Consider the following 23,987-nt stretch of genomic DNA (forward strand, 5'->3'; position numbering starts at 1 on the left):
TTCCCAGACAAGCCCTTAACAGTGATTTTAAACATGCCCTGGATCTTCCTACTAGTGGACTGTGCCCTTAACACCTTCTGAGGGAAGCATTCGGGTGGCATCCTGACCAGATGCCGAACCACCTCATCAGGCTCCTCTCAATGTGAAGGAGCAGCGGCTTTGCCTGGAGCTCTTCCCGGATGACAGAGCTTCTCATCTTATCTCTAAGTTAGAGCCCCGTCACCCGGCAGTGGAAACTCATTTTGGTCGCTTGTAGCCACGATTTTGTCCTTACAGTGTAAACTATTTCAGGGGTTGTTGCTTTAGTCATAAGATTCTCTGCAAAGATGCAAGATGTCCTGGGTTCAATTCCCAGACAAGCCCTTGTGTTTGTCAGGCAGAAGTTTTCCATTTGACCAGAGATTTCTCTTTATCTATGACCTTCGAGTTAATTTTAAACTTTAACCTTTATTTTTTTCACGGCACACACTCTATGGATCCATAAAAATATATATCAAATCAAATCCAACCTTGTTTACTGTTGGATCCCTTAGCTTTACACATGTTCATGCAGGTTCCGTGGTGTAATGGTTGGCACACTGGACTCTGAATCCAGTGATCCAAGTTAAAATCTTAGTGGAACCTCCTTGTGAAACCTATGACTTATTTGATTTCCTTTTTGCAAGCCCAGGTGTTTGTAATTCCTTTATTCAATGATGACCTCTTACCTCACACAGACAGTTGTAAAATTGTTTCATTTGTGACGTGAGACTTCATCTTAACGTTTACCTCAATCTTCTAAACAGCAGACTCTCAAGGGATCAACGATGATCCATCAGATAAAACCAAATACGGTGGTCAATAAATTTACCAAGTTGTTTTGGCCTAAGCTCATAAATGAACCATGTTTCATTTATGCATGTTTAGGTTAAAACTAAAATTAAATTTTAGATTGTTTATCCTATTTACATCTCACCTTTTATGAGATTTGTGGAACAATACTGTTTCAGGGTGTGTGCCATGGACGAGCACTTGTGTTTATAATTCCTGTTTTAAGTCATTAGTTTCCCCCGTACCTACAGTCGTAAGTCTTGTCATTTTTTTAAACTTTTGACCTGATTTTAAACTCTTTTGTCAATTTTCCAAACTGCACTTACTCAAGGGAAAAAAATAAAAAAGGATTAGATTAGACTATAATAAGCTTTATTGACATCAGGATTCATAGTTGCCACTTCTAGTCAGTGCTTTTAAAAAAAATAAATAGTATGAACTCGTCAGTAAGTGAAAAAAAAACTATGGATAAATGTACACAGATAAGCCAAGTAGCAGGTAAAACACACATTTGCTAAAGACAAAACACAAATTGTTGGAATTTGTTACAAAATTCAGTCATTTTGACTCCGCTAATATTTGGCATCAAGCCAAGCAGCTGTGTGCGTGTCTACAAATCTACATGTTATGTATCTACATATTATGTATCTACATGTTATGTACATACATGTTATGTACATACATGTTATGTATCTACATATTATGTACATACATGTTATGTATCTACATGTCCACAAGAAGGAGCTAGTTTACTTATGAGAGTAGCGTACAGTTTGCGAGAATGTCATCGTGATGGCTGAATGGCGTCAGTGAGTGAGTGGGCGAGTAAAAAAAGAGAGAGGTAGCGTGTGCATTGTGCAGGACAGTGATGAACAGGTCCAGTTGTGTCCTGCAAAACTATTAATCAAGCAACCAGATTGTCACGAATCGGCGGCCTTGTCACTCTGACCCGAAAGTGGAGCTTAGCAGACCAATTGCCGGGTGAAGTGAAGGGTAAAAACATCAACCCGATAAGGAACGTCTGCTCTGTGCTCCTCGACTACGGTCTGCACCGGAGCTGAACAGCAGGACAGGTGTAACAACATTATTACCTGTCACTCTTTATAACTCCTTGTGGAGATCACAATGCTTATTATGTAAATGTTTACCTAAGTGGTAAGCAACGGTGGTAATACTAATCGCCACATTTGGCAAGGTGTGTTTTAAAGTGGAAATTGCAGCCTCCTTGTTTAAAGTGTCACCTTTATTGTTAGTTTTGAACCCAAATACCTCCATATTGTACTTCACCACATTGTCATTTTTAGCCATGCCTCCTCTCCAAGATGTTATTGCTTGTATGCACTTTGTGTGTGCGTTCTGACACACTGAACATCACGCGCCTCGGCCAGGGGCGTCACTAGACCTAATACTGAACTGGGGTACACCTGGGGCACAAATAATTCATGTGAGCGTGCAAAGCGCGCAAGCAAAAACATTTTTAGCACTTATTTATCATAAAAAATACATAAATAGTGCTTTAAACTAGGAAATCATATCAGACTATGTTGTATGGATCTTTGATTAACCACCTGAAATTAATTAATGCATTTGACCTTCTTGTGCACTTTTTTACTCCAGACTTCTAAACTGCTACTGGTAAAAGCAAAAAGGAAGAGCAATGAATCTTTTTGAAATATATATTGCAGTAATCATCTGCAAATTTAACATCTACAAAAGAAAAAAAAAAATAAAGCACCCCTACATCTCTGGGTTCTTTTATATTATTTAATTTCCATTTATGGCAACGTGGCTAATCCTATTTCAGATACACAAAACTATAAAATATACACAAAACAATAAAGCCACAGTAGTAGAATAAATGAACAACTGTTGTGTGTCTGTTCAGGGAATCATTTTCTGAGAAGTAAACTGTAACGTCTCCTTTTCATTTTTGCAAAGTGGTCAATCACTCTGGACAGACATGGAAATATTACAGTAACTGTTATGCAGTTGACCAGTGGTTCCCAACTGCTGGGTCGTGACATAAAAGTGGATTGTGTGTCATTTTCAGTGAGTCGCAGTCAGATGTGTGCATGAAAAAAAAAAGCTTAGGGAGAAAAAAAGCAAATTGTGGCAACAAACCCAGATATTTTTTGCCATTTTTTAGTGACTATTAGTGAGTATTTTAGCAAAAGGCAAACCGACTAACAAGTTGGAGGAGGACTCAGGACAGACATGGAAATATATTTTTAAAAAATCTAAATGGGACAACAAAACCCGATATGTTCAGCCATCTTTCTGAAAACAAATACAGAAATGTTACTATTTTTTCTGGAAACAGAACCAGATGCTTTAGCTGTAGCCATTTTTCTGGTGACAAAACAAGATTATTTTAGTCAAAGTCGCACCGATTAACAAGACAAGTCTACTGTGCTATTTTTCTGTGAAATAAACTTGAATGATTTAAAAATTGGCTCACGACTTGATGATATGGAAAAATGTTTTTCTTCCTGAAGATAAACCATTTGAGAAGCACTCAACTCACACATGCTTACTCCAAATCATCGTTGATGCAGAACCAGCAGACAATAACCAACATTATGTTTCATGTTCATTGGAAATTCCCCCGACAGCTCGTACAGCAAATGAATGTCTTGATACAAAGAAGAACGTTAGCTAACTTAGCATCAACTTAAGACAATGATGTTGCCTAGCTAGCTAGGACTTCACTTACATCTCTCATTCCTCGCTTCTTCCCTGCTGCGGGCGAATAACTTTCTGATATCCATCTAGGAGTTACAGTTTGAGTCAAATCAAAATCAAAATAATATAATTAACAAATTGTTGTTGGCTAACGTCACCTACCTCACGCAGTGATTCCGAGCCCCTCTTTCTCTCTCTCTCTCTCTCTCTCTCTCTCTCTCTCTCTCTCTCTCTCTCTCTCTCTCTCTATCTCTTTCTCTCTCTCTATCCCTCTCTCTCTCTCTCTCAACCGAAGTCTCGATCCACACGTGAATAAATTACCATATTAATTAGCCGTGTGCTCATTGTTAGTGGAGTGAATACAGTAGCAATCAATTACCATACTAAGTAGTATGTGCGCTGTTGTCTATGTTATGTAGACTTAAAACTCTGAAGCGTTTTTCTTTTTATTGGTGAAATTTTTACTGGGGCACTGCAGATCAACAGTGGGGCACGTGCCCCACTGAAATATGTCTGGCAACGCCCCTGGCCTCGGCTCTGTAGTCACAGCCGTACAGTGGCAGTCAGATGAAAGAACGGTACCAATAGATATTTTTATATATACAAACCTCCTCAGCCTTCCCGGTAAGGTTTATTCAGGTGTACTGGAGAGGAGGCTACGTCGGATAGTCGAACCTCGGATTCAGGAGGAACAGTGTGGTTTTCGTCCTGGTCGTGGAACTGTGGACCAGCTCTATACTCTCGGCAGGGTTCTTGAGGGTGCATGGGAGTTTGCCCAACCAGTCTACATGTGCTTTGTGGACTTGGAGAAGGCATTCGACCGTGTCCCTCGGGAAGTCCTGTGGGGAGTGCTCAGAGAGTATGGGGTATCGGACTGTCTTATTGTGGCGGTCCGTTCCCTGTACGATCAGTGCCAGAGCTTGGTCCGCATTGCCGGCAGTAAGTCGAACACATTTCCAGTGAGGGTTGGACTCCGCCAAGGCTGTCCTTTGTCAACGATTCTGTTCATAACTTTTATGGACAGAATTTCTAGGCGCAGTCAAGGCGTTGAGGGGTTCCGGTTTGGTAACCGCAGGATTAGGTCTCTGCTTTTTGCAGATGATGTGGTCCTGATGGCTTCATCTGACCGGGATCTTCAGCTCTCGCTGGATCGGTTCGCAGCCGAGTGTGAAGCGACCGGAATGAGAATCAGCACCTCCAAGTCCGAGTCCATGGTTCTCGCCCGGAAAAGGGTGGAGTGCCATCTCCGGGTTGGGGAGGAGACCCTGCCCCAAGTGGAGGAGTTCAAGTACCTAGGAGTCTTGTTCACGAGTGAGGGAAGAGTGGATCGGGAGATCGACAGGCGGATCGGTGCGGCGTCTTCAGTAATGCGGACGTTGTACCGGTCCGTTGTGGTGAAGAAGGAGCTGAGCCGGAAGGCAAAGCTCTCAATTTACCGGTCGATCTACGTTCCCATCCTCACCTATGGTCATGAGCTTTGGGTCATGACCGAAAGGATAAGATCACGGGTACAAGCGGCCGAAATGAGTTTCCTCCGCCGTGTGGCGGGGCTCTCCCTTAGAGATAGGGTGAGAAGCTCTGCCATCCGGGAGGAACTCAAAGTAAAGCCGCTGCTCCTTCACATCGAGAGGAGCCAGATGAGGTGGTTCGGGCATCTGGTCAGGATGCCACCCGAACGCCTCCCTAGGGAGGTGTTTAGGGCACGTCCAACCGGTAGGAGGCCACGGGGAAGACCCAGGACACGTTGGGAAGACTATGTCTCCCGGCTGGCCTGGGAACGCCTCGGGATCCCCCGGGAAGAGCTAGACGAAGTGGCTGGGGAGAGGGAAGTCTGGGTTTCCCTGCTTAGGCTGTTGCCCCCGCGACCCGACCTCGGATAAGCGGAAGATGATGGATGATGGATGGCAAACCCCGTTTCCATATGAGTTGGGAAATTGTGTTGGATGTAAATATAAACGGAATACAATGATTTACAAATCCTTTTCAACCCATATTCAATTGAATGCACTACAAAGACAAGATATTTGATGTTCAAACTCAATAAACTTTTATTTTTTTTTGCAAATAATAATTGACTTAGAATTTCATGGCTGCAACACGCGCCAAAGTAGTTGGGAAAGGGCGTGTTCACCACTTTGTTACATCACCTTTTCTTTTAACAACACCCAATAAACATTTGGGAACTGAGGAAACTAATTGTTGAAGCTTTGAAAGTGGAATTCTTTATCGTGCTTGCTTGATGTACAGCTTAAGTTGTTCAACAGTCTGCGGTCTTGTCGTATTTTACGCTTCATAATGCGCCACACATTTTCCATGGGAGACAGGTCTGGACTGGAGGCTGGCCAGGAAAGTACCCGGACTCTTTTACTACCAAGCCACGCTGTTGTACCACGTGGCTTGGCATTGTTTTGCTGAAATAAGCAGGGGCGTCCATGATAACGTTGTTTGGATGACAACATATGTTGCTCCAAAACCTGTATGGACCATTCAGCACTAATGGTGCCGTCACAAATCTGTAAGTTATCCATGCCTTGGGCACTAATACACCCCCATACCATCACAAATGCTGGCTTTTGAACTTTGCGCCTATAACAATCGGGATTGATATGTTCCTCTTTGTTCCGGAGGACACCATGTCCACAGTTTCCAAATATAATTTGAAATGTGGACTCGTCAGACCACAGAACACTTTTCCACTTTGCATCAGTCCATCTTAGATGAGCTCTTGCCAAGTGAAGCCGGCGGCGTTCCGCTGTGTTGTTGATAAATGGGTTTTGCTTTGCATAGCAGAGTTTTAACTTGCACTTACAGATGTAGCGACCAACTGTAGTTACTGACAGTGGTTTATAAAGTGTTCCTGAGCCCATGTGGTGATATCCCTTACACATGTAAATGTCAGTGTATGATGCAGTACCGCCTGAGGGTCACAAGTCCGTAATATCATCGCTTACGTGCAGTGATTTCTCCAGATTCTCTGAACCGTTTGATGATTTTACGGACCGTAGATGGTAAAATCCCTAAATTCCTTACAATAGCTCGTTGAGAAATGTTGTTCTGAAATTGTTAGACAATTTGCTTACAAATTGGTGACCCTCGCCCCATCCTTGTTTGTGAATTACTTAGCATTTCATGGAAGCCGCTTTTATACCCAATTATGGCACCCACCTGTTCCCAATTAGCCTGCACACCTTTGGGATTTTCCAAATAAGTGTTTGATGAGCATTCCTCAACTTTATCAGTATTTATTGCCACCTTTCCCAACTTCTTTTTCACGTGTTGGTGGCATCAAATACTAAAGTAAATGATTATTTGCAAAAAAAAAATGTTTATCAGTTTAAACATCACATATGTTGTCTTTGTAGCATATTCAACTGAAAATGGATTGAAAATGATATTGAAATCATTGTATTCCATTTATTTTTACATCTAACACAATTTCCCAACTCATATGGAAATGGGTTTGTATACATATATATATATGTATATATATATATATACATATATATGTATACATATATATGTATATATATATATATATATGTATATATACACAGGTATATATGTATATATATATATATATATATATATATATATATATATATATATATATATATATATATATATATATATATATATATATACAGGTATATATGTATATATATATATATATATATATATATATATATAAATATATATATATATATATATATATATACACACAGTGGGGCAAAAACGTATTTAGTCAGCCACCGATTGTGCAAATTCTCCCACTTAAAATGATGGCAGAGGTCTGTAATTTTCATCATAGGTACACTTCAAGTGAGACAAGAATTCACATTGTATAAATTTTAAACAATTTATTTGTAAATTATGGTGGAAAATAAGTATTTGGTCAACCATTCAAAGCTCTCACTGATGGAAGGAGGTTTTGGCTCAAAATCTCACGATACATGGCCCCATTCATTCTTTCCTTAACTCGGATCAATCGTCCTGTCCCCTTAGCAGAAAAACAGCCCCAAAGCATGATGTTTCCACCCCCATACTTCACAGAAGGTATGGTGTTCTTGGGATGCAACTCAGTATTCTTCTTACTCCAAACACGACTAGTTGAGTTTATATCAAAATGGACACATTGATGATACAGCAGAGGATTGGGAGAATGTCATGTGGTCAGATGAAACAAAAATGGAATTTTTTGGTACAAACTCAACTTGTCTTGTTTGAAGGAAGAAGAATACTGAGTTGCATCCCAAGAGCACCATACCTACTGTGGTCATCATGCTTTAGGGCTGTTTTTCTGCTAAGGGGCACAGGACAACTGATCCGTGTTAAGGAAAGAATGAATGGGGCCATTTATCGTGAGATTTTGAGCCAAAACCTCCTTCCATCAGTGAGAGCTTTGAATGGTTGACCAAATACTTATTTTCCACCATCATTTACAAATAAATTATTTAAAATTCCTACAATGTGAATTTTTGTGTACGGTCAATGCATATGTCAGAGAAAAGATGAGTGAGGGATTCTAACTCGTGTCTTCACTGGTTAAAAATGTGTTCAAAATAAACCCAGACAGTCATTTGGATAAAAGTCTAAAACAAATAAATGAAGTGCAATTCAAACATTTTCCTGTATGATTTTCTGACTATAAAATGGCTTTTGTGCTCATAAATTGGGATATTTTTTTAGGTTTGTATATATAATAGAAGTGAGTATTATGTGCTTGATTATGATAAATACACAATGTAAAATGTGATTATTCTGATTTAAAAAAATCATAATAATTAGACAGCACTATATACTATATATTTATATATATATGTATATATATATATATATATATATATATATATATATATATATATATATATATATACATACATAGGCATACGTATTCATTGATTTTATTTACTCGCTTGCTCAATATAAATAAACTTAAAAAAACAAAACAATATTTGAGCACAAATGCAATGTTACAGTCGGAATTTCATACACAATAAAAAGGTTACAGAAATAATTAAATTTTGGTGAAGTGGGAAATAAGAATCATTCATTATAGATCAAATATGTTCATAGCTCAAGCATAAAAAGCTCTTCTATGATCTTCTAAATATATTTTTGAACATTTGAGACCCTTCAAGACATAAATGAACACGCTCTAGTCACATTTACACTGTAAGGCTGAGCCTTACAGTGCGTTCTGACTAGTTTGGTTTCCTTTTAGTTACCAATCCTACTGCAGTGTTGATATTTGTAGTTGTCATTTAGCCATTTTTATGATTAAAAATATTTAATTTAGGCCAAAGTAAAACACATGACCAACTTCAGACACAGTAACCCGTCGGCTGACAGCGACGCCTCTCAAGCGGGGGAGTTAAACAGCTTCTTCGCCCGATTCGAGAGAAAAACACCTGCAGCCGTCACAACACCCCCACCTAAAACCCATAGCAGCTGCACCCTTATACTGGAAGAGCATGAGGTGAGACGCACGCTGAGGGCAGTGAACCCAAAGAAGGCTACAGCCCCAGATGGGGTCCCGGGACAGGTACTGAGGGACTGTGTAGACCAGCTGGCCGGAGTATTTACTAAGATCTTCACCCAGTCCCTTTCTCAGGCCGTCATCACATCATGCCTGAAGACCTCCACAATAATCCCAGTGCCAAAGAAGAACTCAGTCAGCTGCCTGAATGACTACCGTCCAGTTGCACTGACACCTATAGCTATGAAGTGCTTCGAGAAGCTGGTACGGACCCATATTACCTCAGTCCTCCCTCCCGAGCTTGACCCACACCAGTTTGCCTACAGAGCCAACAGGTCCACAGAGGACGCCATCGCCACAGCCCTACACTCCTCCCTGGGTCACCTGGAAACGGGGGTGAGCTACGTGCGGCTGCTTTTTGTGAATTATAGTTCGGCATTTAACACCATTGTACCTGAGAGACTGGTGTCCAAACTGTCAGACCTGGGTCTATCGAACTCCATCTGCATGTGGATTAAGGACTTCTTATTCAACTGCCCCAAGAGGGTGCAGTTGGGTCGCCGCATGTCATTGAGCCTGTACCTCAGCACCGACTCTCCACAAGGCTGCGTGCTGAGCCCCCTTCTCTACTCCATCTACACAAATGACTGCACACCTGCCCACTCCAGCAACTCCATCATCAAATTTGCGGATGACACCACCGTAGTGGGGCTCATCTCGGAGGGAGATGAGGCTGCATATCGGGACGAGGTGGAGAAGCTGTCGGATTGGTGCAGTCAACAACCTGGCCCTGAACACCTCCAAGACCAATGAGCTGATCATAGACTTCAGGAGGAATAAAACGGACATCCTGCCCCTGATCATCAGCGGTGACTGCGTGGAGAGGGTCTCCAACTTCCGCTTCCTGGGAGTCCACCTGGCCGACGACCTATCCTGGAGCACCAACACCATGGATACCATCAAGAAGGCACACCAGAGACTGCACTTCCAGAGAATATGCAGGAACAACCACCTCTCTCAGGAACTGCTGGTGTCCTTCTACTGGTGCTCCATTGAGACCATCCTGACCTACTGAATCTGCGTGTGGTTCGGCAGCTGCACGGCCGCAGAGAGAACGGCGCCCCAGAGGGTCATAAAGACCGCCATGAAGATCATTGGATGCCCCCTCCCCTCCCTGGCTGACCTGTACAGCTCACGCTGTCTCAGGAAAGCACAGAGCATCCTGAAAGACCCATTCCACCCCGGGCACTGCCACCTAGAACTGCTACCCTCGGGCAGACGCTATAGGGTGCTAAAAGCTGGCACAAATAGACTAAAAAACAGCTTTTACCCAAGAGCCATAGTGCATTAAACAGGCACTGAGTGAGCACAATATGTCCATCATGTCCTCATGTGTCATGTCTTTTCATTTTTATTTTTTTTTCGGACTATAACGTGCAATAATGTTACATGTATGTGTGTGTGTGTGTGTGTATATATATATATATATATATATATATATATATATATATATATATATATATATATATATATATATATATACATATATATATCTTATTTCTATCTTTTTTTTTACTATTTATATTACCATATTGTATATGCACCTTAGGGCAGTGGTCCCCAACCACCGGGCCGTGGCCCGATTGGTTCCGGGCCGCAGAAGAATTTTTTATTAAAAAAAATATATATATATATTTTTTTAATTAAATCAACATAAAAACACAATACACACTTACAAATAGTGCACCAACCACAAAATACTCCCTTTTTCATGACAAAGAAGAAAAGAAAAAAAAAGAAAAAAAAAGGACACCCCCCCGGGCCGCGGGACAAATTATTAAGCGTTGACCGGTCCGCGGATACAAAAAGGTTGGGGACCACTGCCTTAGGGTATCTGTTACAATTTTGTTGTTCTTTGAACCTGTTCACTGCAATAATGACAATAAAACTATATTTTATTCTATTCTATTCTATTCTATGTGTGTAACACCAAGGTACATGCCTATATCAAAGTACATGTGAGGCGGCCAGAGCTTCATGCCATCATTTTCTTATACCCAACCGTCAGAAATAAAGAGAGGGTCAGGCAAAACGTTACCAGTATCTTTTACTTTTTGGTAGTCCTCAGCTTTTCCTCCTTCACCTCTTGGACTCCTATTTCCCACGCAGCAAGATCTTTTTTATTTCGGGATGCATTGAATCCACAACGATGCAAATGGGCTTTCAAGGAGTCAACACTCCATCGCAAAAAACATTAAAAGTAGACATTAGCTTCCAAATCAACACCACTCGATAATAAGGAAACCATTTTCTCAGTGTGTTTATACCTGATGACCTTTGACTCGTCCAATGAGAGTCTGGCGAGAACAAGACCACTGATTCCTCGAACAGGTCCATTGTGAGATTTCAACAGGGAACACTTTCTTAAACTGGGTTAGTATATTTTACTTTTACCAGTAATTTAAAGGTACGGCTATTTTAATGCAAAAAAAAGAACTAAGAGTTATAAGCTTTGTCCTAAAACAATTAGAGTATAGGGACCACTGTACTTGATTTTATACATTTTCATTAATCCCTTGAGTGTGTGTAGTTTGGAAAATTGAGCTAAGAGTTAAAGTCACTGTTTAGAGCTTGTCTTGCAACCTAAGCGAGAATCATACGACCAGACCACCAAGCCCCAAATAATTATGTTTCAACAAACAATCTCATGAATTGTGAGGTTTCAACAGGGAACACAATCTCAAACTGGGTTAGTAAATAGCACTTTTACCACTAATTTAAAGGTATCGCTATTTTCATGCAAAACGGAACTAAGGGTTACAAGCTCTGTCCTAAAACAAATAGAGCTCGTAAATTGAGGTACCACTCTACTTGACTTTATGGATTTTCATTGATCCCTTGAGTGTGTGCATTTTGGAACATTTAAGTAAACTTTAAGATCAAGTCTCACGTCACAAATGAAACAACTTTACAACTGTCTGTGTGAGGTAAAAAGTCATGATTGAATAAACGAATTACAAACACCAAAGCTTGCAAAAAGTAAGTCAAACAGGTCTCATAAGGAGGTTCCACCAAGATTTGATCTTGGATCACTGGATTCAGAGTCCAGTGTGTTAACCATTACACCATGGAACCTGCATATATGTGTGAAAAACATCTGATATTTTATTTGATTCATTAAGTGTGTGCCGTAAGAAAAATACAGGTTAAAGTTTAAAATTAAATCAAAAGTCATTAATGAAATTTTTTTTTTACTGTTGACAAATGGAAAAATTCATGCATGATAAACAAAAAGGTATACTCGAGAATTGAACCAGGGAGTCTCTCACCCAAAATGAGAATCTTATGAGTAGACCAACAAGCCCCAAAAATTGCGTTTAAAACATAAATGCTCATTAACTATGAGATTTTAACAGGGAACACAATCTAAAACTAGGTTAGTATAATTTACTTATACCACTAATTTAAAAGTATGGCTGTTTTCTTGCAAAAAAGAACTAAGTGTAACGCAGGTGTCAAATACATTTGCGGAGACTATTAAGCTCTTGTCTTGCTATTACTCTTTGTGCACTTCCTAGTCACGTGACCGCCACAGTCCAATCAGCTTTAGGCATATACCGGTAGCCGGAAGTAACTGGTATGCTCTTGCTGTACTTAATCTTTGGCAACTCGGCGCACTCCTCCCTTGTCACGTGACCGCCGCGGTCCAATTGGTGGTGTTTATAAGCCGGTAGCAGGAAGTAGCCAGGAGACAGGACATGAGTTCGATTACATTTCTGCTCGAGAGCCGACTTCCAGCGCAAGATTCTCTGTCATTAAGCTGTGTTTAACTGTAGAAGATGAATTGGCCAGGCTTCTCTTTTTGATGTTGAGCTAAGGAAAATAATCACCTAGTCCAAGGATCAAGTTTGGAAGATTCCAGCCAGGAACCTCACCACCTGCTCTGTCTGGGCTGGTAGGAGGCTCTCGAGCCGACCCTTTACAATTGTCACTTTACCTGCAGCACATGGACTGTACTGCCATCCTTTTTCCCCCAAGAGCAACTATCTGAACTGAGATTTAAACAAGATCCAGAGACACTGAATAGTTAAATGGAATTGTATATATGTATATAGTACTTGTGTTTTTCTCTTTAAATTACTTTCATGTTGAATGGCCATTCAACTCATTGTGTGTGTATATATCTGCTGTCCATCACTAATTCTCTAATACACGGTGTCAACCAAACCACAATTCAAGCTCTGCCTCTCTCTACGAGTTGAAACTAGTCTTCTGTTCCTAGCCCATAACATCCCATAAATATATTTAGTGCATTGCTTTGTAGCACGTATAGGTTACATAAGGGTTACAAGCTCTGTCCTAAAACAATTAGAGTATAGGTACAACTGTACCTGATTTTATACATTTTCATTGATCCCTTGGGTGTCTATTGTTTGGAAAATTGAGGTAAACGTTAAGACCAAGTCTCACGTTACAAATGGAATGACTTTAAAACAGTCAGGTAAAAAGTCGTGATTGAATAGAATAATTACAAACTCCAGGGCTTGCAAAAAGGAAGTCAAATGGAGGTCGCACGAAGATTTGAACTTGGATCACTGGATTCAGAGTCCAGTATGCAGTTTGGAAAATTGAGCTTAGAGTTTGAAATCACTATTGAAGGATTGTCCTGGAATGGATTACGAGACCTCTCGCACCCAAAGCGAGAATCATACTACTAGACTAAGTAGCCCAGAGTTGTGCATAACCAAATTTTCAAAAAAGTTGGTATTTCATTTGGTGAGACAATATGTAACCGCACTTTTATTAACACAAATGTTTAATTTGAGCTTTTTCAGGAATTAAACCCCAGACCCCTGCGATTAGATGGCGACTTGTCCCCACCCACCGCCCGAGTGCAGCTGAGATAGGCTCCAGCACCCCCTTGCACCCCGATAGGGATAAGCTGTAGAAAATGGATGGATGGATGGAACCCTAGAGATGCTACCTCAGTCGAAGTATTTAAGTCTCATCCTAAAACTCATTTGTACACTCGAGCCTTTAAATAGACCCCTTTTTTAGACTAGTTGATCTGCCGTTTCTTTTCTTTTCTCCTCTGCCCCCCTCTCCCTTGTGTGTGTGTGCGTTAGTGTTGGGGGGGTACAGGTCCGGTGGCCATGGATGAAGTGCTGGCTGTCCAGAGTCGGGACACGGGGTGGACCGCTCGCCTGTGCATCGGTTGGGGACATCTCTGTGCTGCTGACCCGTCTCCGCTTGGGATGGTCTCCTGCTGGCCCCACTATGGACTGGACTCTCACTATTATGTTAGATCCGCTATGGACTGGACTTTCACAATACTATGTAGACCCACTCGACGTCAATTGCTTTCGGTCTCCCCCTATATGTGTATATATATATATATATATATATATATATATATATATATATATATATATATATATATGTATATATACATATATACATATATATATATATATATATATACATATATATATATATATATATATATATATATATATATATATATACATATATATATATGTATATATACATATATATATATATGTATATATATATATATATGTATGTATATATATATATATGTATATATATATATATATATATGTATGTATATATATATATATGTATATATATATATATATATATATGTATGTATATATATATATATGTATATATATATATATGTATATATATATATATGTATGTATATATATGTATGTATATATATATATATGTATGTATATATATATATGTATGTATATATATATGTATGTATGTATGTATGTATGTATGTATGTATGTATATATGTATGTATGTATATATGTATGTATGTATATATATGTATGTATGTATATATGTATATATTTGTATGTATGTATATATATGTATGTATATATGTATATATATGTATATATATATATAAGTAAACATTGATTGATTGATATATATATATATATATATATATATATATATATATATATATATATATATATATATATATATATATATATATATATATATATACGGTGGCAGAGGGGTTAGTGCGTCTGCCTCACAATACGAAGTTCCTGCAGTCCTGGGTTCAAATCCAGGCTCGGGATCTTTCTGTGTGGAGTTTGCATGTTCTCCCCGTGAATGCGTGGGTTCCCTCTGGGTACTCCGGCTTCCTCCCACCTACAAAGACATGCACCTGGGGATAGGTTGATTGGCAACACTAAATTGGCCCTAGTGTGTGAATGTGAGTGTGAATTTTGTCTGTCTATCTGTGTTGGCCCTGCGATGAGGTGGCGACTTGTCCAGGGTGTACCCCGCCTTCCGCCCGATTGTAGCTGAGATAGGCGCCAGCGCCCCCCGCGACCCCGGAAGGGAATAAGCGGTAGAAAATGGATGGATGGATGGATATATATATATATATATTGTAATAATCCCAGGAATGCAGGCTCATACAACTTCTCCGTTTTATCTTATCTTTATTGCACAAGATGCAAAACAACCATACAACGGCTCTCATGTGTTTCTCCAACGCTCTTCCCGGGCAACTCGAACACTCACTCGCTATCAACAACGTCGCTTCCCTAAAACTTCCCAGAAGTCCCGTTCCCAGCCACAGTCATTGGCTAACACCCCGTAGCCAGCCGCTACATCACCCCCCCCCCCCTTACAAAAAGTCCTCGCCCTCGAGGACTGACCCATAAGGCAACATTTGGTGACATCATAACAGCATGTAAATCAGAGCAACACATTAGTGCAAACACAACAATGTAGACAATGTAACCTTTACATCACACAAAACAGGTTTACAACACAAGCCCCCCCCCCCCACTCCCCCTTTTTCCCTAGTCTAAGGACACCACAAAGTCTTGCAAGCTGTCCGGAGGCCTCTTTTCCCGCCTCGGCCGCTCCCTTCCAGTCCCCAGGAATGGGACAACTGGGTCAGGTTTGTCAGTCCTCGGGAGGGAGCTGGAGGGGGCGGGGACACAAGGGGTGGGGAAATTGGTTCTCCCTGGGGCGTAAGCGGGGTATTGGGAAAGGGCTGGGTGGGCAAGGGAGAGGTCACCTGTGTATCCGAGGCAGGGGAAGGGGGATCCCCCCGGTAGGGGGCTAGTCTGTCTCTGTGGAGGGCCACTTTCCTTCCCCGGGACACGATACACAACATCTACCAGCTTCTGGAGTATCCTACAGGGCCCTGTCCATTTGCTGTCCAGCTTGGGACTGCGGCCCTTCTTCCGAATCGGGTTGTAAAGCCAGACCAACTCGCCTGGCACGAAGTCCCTCCCTCGGGTCGTCACGTCATAGTAGCGCTTTTGTTTCACACCAGCTTCCTGCAGCTGCTCCCGAGCGAAACTGTGGCCTGAGTCCAGCCGGTCCTGTAATTTCCTGGCGTACTCTGGTCCTGCAGCGAAGGCCGGGGCATCAGGAGGGCGGCCAAAGGCCAGCTCTGCTGGTGTGCGCATCTCTTTCCCTAGCATGAGAAGCGCCGGTGTGTACTCCGTGGATTCCTGGACAGCAGAGCGACACGTCATCAGCACCAGCGGTAGGTGTTCGTCCCAGTCATGCTGGTGGCGGGAGGTGACAATGGCGAGCTGGACTCCCAGGTTGCGGTGGAATCGCTCCACCAACCCATTACTCTGAGGGTGCAAAGGGGTAGTGCGGATTTTGTGGATACCCAGGCGCTCGCACAAGGCGGAAAACACCCGGGACTCAAAGTTTGTGCCCCGGTCACTGTGCTGAGACGCCATGACGCCAAACCGACTTATCATGCCCCCCACCAGGGCATCAGCAATGGTCTCTGCCTCCTGGTTGGGAAAGGCGTATGCCTCTGGCCACTTTGTAAAATAGTCAATGGCGGAAAGGACACAGCGGTTCCCCTTGTCCGACCGTGGGTACGGCCCCGTAATGTCAATCCCCACCCTGTCCATGGGGCACCCCACTGGGAACTGTTGGAACGGCGCCTGTGAGCACCCAGTGGGGCCTTTGCGGGCAACGCAGGGGTCGCAGCGGCCGCAGAAATCTTCCACATCTCTCTTTTGCCGACCCCAATAGAACCCCTGTCACAGCCGCTTAAGTGTTTTGGCCACCCCAAAATGTCCAGACCCACCTCCCCCATGCACTGCCTTAAGCACTGCCCCTTGCAGTCCCTTTGGCACCACCACCTGCCACTGTTCTTCACCCGTGGCCGCGGCCTTAAATGCCCGCTGCAGCACGCCTTGGGACACTCGCAGTAAGTCAAACATGGCCCACAGTCCCTTGGTAGCCTTGGAGAATGGTGCCACCGCCTCCCAAGGCGGGCGCTGCCCAGCCTCTACCCACTGCAAGACAGAATGAAGGTCTGTGTCATCCTCCTGTGCGTGCCTCCAATCAGTGTTCGTCACAGTCTGTAGTTCCCTACAGACAACGTTATCAGCCTGACTGACGGCCACACCCTCGGCGCCTTCTGCCCGCCGCTCTTGTTCCCGAGCTTCCCTGCGCTCGCAGTAACGACATCCGTCTACTGCACACGGCCGGCGAAAGAGCGCGTCCGCGTTGGAGTGGCGAGCGCCCGGCCGATGTTCTATTTTAAAGTCTTATCCTTGTAGCTCTTCCAACCACCTGGCGACCTGCCCCTCCGGCTCCCGGAAAGTCATTAGCCACTGGAGGGCAGAGTGGTCATTCCTAATCACAAAGGGGAGGCCACACAGGTAGTATTTAAAGTGTCTGATAGAGAGCACCATGGCCAGCAGTTCTCGGCGGGTGACACAGTAATTACGTTCCGACTTTGTGAGTTTCTGGCTGAAGTATACCACAACCCTCTCCCCTTCCTGCCACGGCTGTGCAAGTACACCCCCCACCCCCACTCCGCTGACATCAGTGTCCAGTAAGAAGGGTAGGGCGAGGTCAGGTGGGGAGAGTACCGGGGCCTCACACAGGGCCCGTTTCAACCCCCAGAATGCCTCCTGGCACCCTTCGGACCACACAGAGTCTTTGCCTTTTTCCAGCAAACGGTATAGGGGCACGGCGATTGTAGCAAAATCCCGCACGTGCCTCCAATAGTAAGAGGCAAGCCCAATGAAACTCTTCAGCTGTCCTTGGTCTCGAGGGGCGGGCCAGTCTCTCACGGCCCGCACTTTCTTGCCCATGGTGCCAATGCCATCGGCACCCAGCTCATGTCCCAAGAAGGTTACTTCTCGTTGCATGAAACTGCATTTCTCAGGGTGCAGTTTAAGGCCCGCTGCTCGAATCCTCTCCAGGACTCTCCTCAGGGACCCCAGAGCTGCTTCGAAAGAGCGCCCGTGTACCAGGATGTCGTCCAGGTTTACCAGGCACTCTTGGCGTGGAATACCAGCCAGCACTTTGTCAATAACCCGGGCAAAAGTGGCAGGTGCATGGATTTAGGGCGAGATTCGGGAGAAAGGGTACTTGGTAATATCCGCTCTTAAGTTCCAGAGTGGTGAACCACGAAGAGCCGGAAACTAGGTCCAGGGACTCATCAATACGGGGAAGGGGGTAAGAGTCCTTTGTGGTCACTTCGTTCAGCCGTCTGTAATCCACACAGAATCGCCAATCATCAGCCTTCTTCTTCGCGACCATGACCACAGGCGCCGCCCAGGGGCTCTCAGACGGCTCAATAAAGTCGGCCCGCAGCAGGTCATCCACGGCCTTGTCGCATACCTGCTGTCGAGCGAGGGGGATGCGGCGCGCGTGACACTTGATGGGCCGCGCCAAGCCAGTGTCTATTACATGCTCTGCCAAGTGGGTTCTTCCCACTTCACTCTCATTCGTTGCAAAGCTGCCCTGAAATTCCATCAGCAGCTGTTTCAGCTGTTCCTGTTGCTGTTTTTCCAGGTCTCCGTACTCCTCTCTCCACACCCCTTCCCCTATGACCGGGGGGTCCGGCTGTGGGCGAGGGGATGTGGTTGGTGCTGCCCGGGGATGGCATCCCCAGTTAGTAAACAGCTCTGTCTCCCCCCTCATTGGCTGAAGGGAGACAGGGTGAGGACAGGAGTAGTAACTTGGTGCGGTGTGAGGCAACCAGAATGCAGAGGCATGCGGTGAAACGGGAAGGGGCCTGGGAACTAGGGGACCCATGGCAACTGTTGGGCCCAACGGGAAGTTAAGTGTACCCCTCCCCATGTCTAGCAGGCACCCAGTGACTTGGAGGAAGTCCAGCCCTAAGATGCAGCAGTCTTGCACGTCTGCCACCCAAACTAGATGGCGGACTTTTTCCCCCACGCACAACCACAGGAACCCCTTCCCCACCATAGGAGTAAGCTGGCCAGTGACTGTGCGGAGCTGTACTGCTGTAGGCCCAAGTGGTGTACTGCTGGGCAGAACATCTGGTCTTACCAGCGTTACTGATTACCCTGTGTTCACCAGGCCCACGGTAGGCACCCCCTGGACAGAGACAGCAACGAGGCAGGAGCCCCCTCCTTTGGGGCCCCACCGTGTCCAGCCCACCGCCATTGGTGGCACACTGCTGTCGTCTACTTCTGAGGGGGGGACTGAGCCCCTTTCCCCTGGCTGTGCCGCTGGGCTCCTCCGGTTGCCAGAAAGCGAGACTAGAAGAAGGCGAGTCGTCGTCTGCTTCTGGGGGGGATGGAGCCCCTCCTCCCTGGCTGTGCTGACGGGCTCCCTCCCCTGCCTGACGAGCGTGTGCTGGCGAGTCAGGGTTCGTGGTGGACGTAGGGGCCCGCATACCCCCGACTATGCGGGCCCGGCACAGTTCCCGGCTCACGACGAGTGGCAGGGCACTCCCTGCGAAAGTGTCCAGGTTGGCCACATCCCCAGCAGACCTGCATGGTGCGCGGGCCACGTTGATTTTGCAGAGTCACCGCCCTCAGTAGTTCGGTAATTTCTGTCGCCCAAGCCGGCGCCCTATCACCAGACGGGTGTGACGACACTGCCCTCACTGGATGGGGTTTCATTTCCGGTTCCCCAGCTGCAGCCGCACTTCCCAGCATCTCCCTCTCAACAGCAGCTTCCAGTGCCTCCTGCAGGGACCTCGGGTGCTGAAGCTGCACTTGCACGAGCAGGTCAGGAGGAGTAATTGCTCCAACAAACAGGTCAGTTGCGAGCTCGTTTCGTGCCTCAGCAGGCAGGTGACCATATGCACGGCGCACCTGGCCCTCAATGTCATTAGCGAGCCCCCGGAGTGGCTCGCCAGGCTTCCTGCACCTCCCTCTCAGTTCAGTTTTAAAAAGTGCTGGCTGAGACCATCTCCCAAACCTCCTCTTGAGCGCCCCCACCAGGGCTGCGTAGCATCGCTGCTGTTCAGGATCCAGCAGCAGGAGGCACGAAAGAGCCTCTCCCTCTAGACACAAAGCCAATTACAATGCTTTGTCCTTTTCTTCCCATTTTTTAGCGTCTGCCAACAGTTCAAATTGAGCGTGGAACGCCTCCCAATCCAATCCACCGGCAAATTTTAGTGTCTTCACTGATGCAGCAGACAGTGGGGGGGACGCGCCGTGCGGGGAAGTTGCGGGCGGCGGCAACTTTACATCTTCACGGGTCGACGAGCCGCTAGTGGGCGAGCAGTAGCGCGGCTGTTCGACAGTCACCCGCTCCAAAACAGCGTCATCCCGCTCCACTTTATACTTCCTTTCACCGGAGCTAAACATGATAAACGGCTAACGGTCCTAGCTAACTCACAGACTGAAGTTAATGCGCGGTACTCAGCGTGTCCTTACCGCGACAAAGTCTCTTTCGAACTCGCCGTTTTACTTCTGACACCAGTGTAATAATCCCAGGAATGCAGGCTCATACAACTTCTCCGTTTTATCTTATCTTTATTGCACAAGATGCAAAACAACATACAACAGCTCTCATGTGTCTCTCCAACGTTCTTCCCGGGCAACTCGAACACTCACTCGCTATCAACAACGTCACTTCCCTATCTCTTCCCGGAAGTCCCGCCCCCCAGACAGAGTAATTGGCTAGCACCCCGTAGCCAGCCGCTACAATATATATATATATATATTATATATATATATATATATATATATATATATATATATATATATATATATATATATATATATATATATATATATATATATATATATATATCGAGCCTTCCCATAGTCATTCACATCAACGTCCCACTGGGGTGAGATTTTCCTTACCCGTATGTGTGCAGCCCTTTGAGACACTTATGATTTAGGGCTATGTAAATAAACATTGATTGATTAATTGAAGCCCAGACCCGAGGCGAAAATAATACGACTAGATTAACAAGCTCTGAGTTGTGATTTTGCAAGAATCACAATAAATAAAAAGTTAAACCTAAATGTGGTATTTTAATAAGGGACACAATCTGAAACTGAGCTTCTATATTACATTTTTAACCCAAATTAGATTTAACACAATTTTTTAATACCAAAATGAACTAAGGCTTATGAGCTCAGTCCTATAGAACAAGGTGTGGTCGTAGATTTAAGTACAACTGTATTTGATTTATATTTTCCTTGATCCCTTGAGTGTGTGCAGTTTGGAAAATTGAGCTAGGAGTTTAAAATCGCTGTTAAGGGCTTGTTCGGGAATTTAACCCAGGACCTCTTGCACTTTGAGTGAGATGGTGGAACAGAGGTTAGTGTGTGTGCCTCACAATACGAAGGTCTTGGCCTTGGGATCTTTCTGTGTGAGGTATGCATGTTCTCCCCGTGACTATGTGGGTTCCCTCTGTGTACTCCGGCTTCCTTCCACCTCCAAATTACTACTGTATTTGATTTTATACATTTTCATTGATCCGTTGTTTGCGTGCGATTTTGCAAACACAGCTAATAGTTTAAAATCATCATTAAGGGATTTTCTGGGATTTGAATCCAGGACCTCTAGCCCCCAAGAGAGAATGGGAAATGCGTTATATTTGTATAGCACTTTTCTACCTTTTTAAGGAACATAAAGCACTTTGACACTATTTCCACTTTCACCTATTCACACACACATTCACACACTGATGGCAGGAGCTGCCATGCAAGGACACAACAGATGGGGATTGAACCAGGAATCCTCATGTTGCTGGCACAGCCACTGTCCCAAATATGCCATGCCGTCCCTGAAAATCATGCAATTAGACCAACAAGCCCAAAATAATCACAAATCAACAAAAAATCTCATGAATTGTGGACAGTAAACACATTCTGAAACGGGGTTAGTATTTTGCACTTTTACTACTGATTCAAAGGTATGGCTATTTTCATGCAAAAAAGAACTGAGGGTTCTGTCCTAAAACAATTAGAGCTCGTAAATTGAGTTACCACTTGATTTTAGGGAACTTTATTGAGCCGTTGAGTGTGTGCCGTGAGAAGAATAAAGGTTAAAGTTTAAAAATAAATCGAAAGTCATTCGACTGTGGACAAATGAAAAACTCATACATGATAAACACAAGGGTTTCTCCGGGAATTGAAACCGGAGCGTCTCATATCCTAAGCAAGAACCTTACGACTAAACCAACAAGCCCCCTACAAACATGTTTTAACAAAACATCTTATGAAGTGTGAGGTTTCAACAGGGACATCATTCTGAAACTGGGTTAGTATATTGCACTTTAACCACTAATTTAAAGTTATGGCTAATTTAATGCAAAAAAGACTTAAGGGTTACAAGCTCTGTCCTAAAACAATTGGACCTTGTAAATTGAGGTACCACTGTACTTCATTTTATACAATTTCATTGATCCCTTGAGTGTGTGCAGTTTGGAAAATTGAGCTCTGAGTTTAAAATCACTGTTAAGGGCTTGTTCAGGAATTGACCTCTCGCACCCTAAGCAAAAATCATACGACTGCTTCACCAAATCTTCATAAATGTTGATATTTTATTTGGAGAGAACATCTGGTACTACACTTTTATTAACACAAATTTTGATTCACTACAATTCTCATGCATAAATGAACAGAAGCTTTTTAGGAATTGAACCCCATATTCTACGCGACTAGACCAACAAGCTCTGAGTTGTGATTTTGCAAGAATGTCAATAAATGTGATATTTTGATAGGGGACACAATCTGAAACTGGGCTTCCATTTTGCACTTTTAACTCAAATTAGATGTACTGCAAACATTTATTTTTATAACAAAATGAACTAAGGCTTATGAGCTCAGTCTTAGAACAAAATGTGGTCCTAGATTTAAGTACTATTATATTTGATTTCATGAATTTTCATTAAATTCCGTCAGTGTCAGTTGTCTGGATAATTGAGGTAAAAGTTTAAAATTAAGTCTAAAGTCACAAATGTAGAGACAAGTGTGTGTATGAGGTAAAAAGTGATGAATAAAAACATGACTTATAACAAAAAAGGGGTCACATTCTGAAACTGGTTTACAACACTAAACTTTTTACACAAGTTTGTATTCATTACACCATGGAACAAACAAAAATACACATAAAACCTTTGGATCCCACAGTACACAGTACTTGATTGGATTTGATCGATTTTCGTTGATCCCTTGAGTGTGCGCCTTTAGGAAAATGGAGCTAAAAGTTTCAGATCAGGTCTAAAGTTAAAAAAAAATGACATGACTTTCGACGGGGGGAAAATAATGACTGAAAACAAGAATTACAAACACAAGGGCTCGTCCATGAAACACACCCTGAAACAGTATGGTTCCACAAATCTCATGAAAGGTGAGATGTAAATAGGGTACACAATCTAAAATTGTATTAAACTCTTAACCTAAATTTGAATTAAAAGCCAAAGTTAAACTAAAGGTGAAGTCAATTGGTCTAGGAGTATAATTCCAGCTTTTGGGTGTGAGAGGTCTTGGTTTCAATTCCTGGAGAAGTCATTAACAGTGTTTTTTAACTCTAAGCTCAATTTTCCAAACTGCACCCATTCAAAGGATCAATGAAAATGTATAAAATAAAAAATACAAACTCTAATTGTTTTAGGACATACTTTGTAACACTTAATTATTTTTTGCATGAACATTTGTGGTAAAAGTGCAATATACTAATTTAGTCTTATATTGCGTTCCCTGTTAAAATATCACAATTCATGAAATCTTTCATTGAAGCAAGGTTTTTCAG

General features: G+C 43.3%; 1 non-coding gene across 1 annotated transcript; it reads right to left on the reverse strand.

Annotated features, from left to right (window-relative positions):
• Positions 1-12,031: 12,031 nt before the first annotated feature.
• trnaq-cug (transfer RNA glutamine (anticodon CUG)) lies at positions 12,032-12,103 on the reverse strand. The gene has a single exon. It is a non-coding gene; the product is annotated as a tRNA-Gln (tRNA).
• Positions 12,104-23,987: the final 11,884 nt, after the last annotated feature.

Source organism: Nerophis ophidion, linkage group LG21 (assembly GCF_033978795.1).
Source record: "Nerophis ophidion isolate RoL-2023_Sa linkage group LG21, RoL_Noph_v1.0, whole genome shotgun sequence".
NCBI lineage: Eukaryota > Metazoa > Chordata > Actinopteri > Syngnathiformes > Syngnathidae > Nerophis > Nerophis ophidion.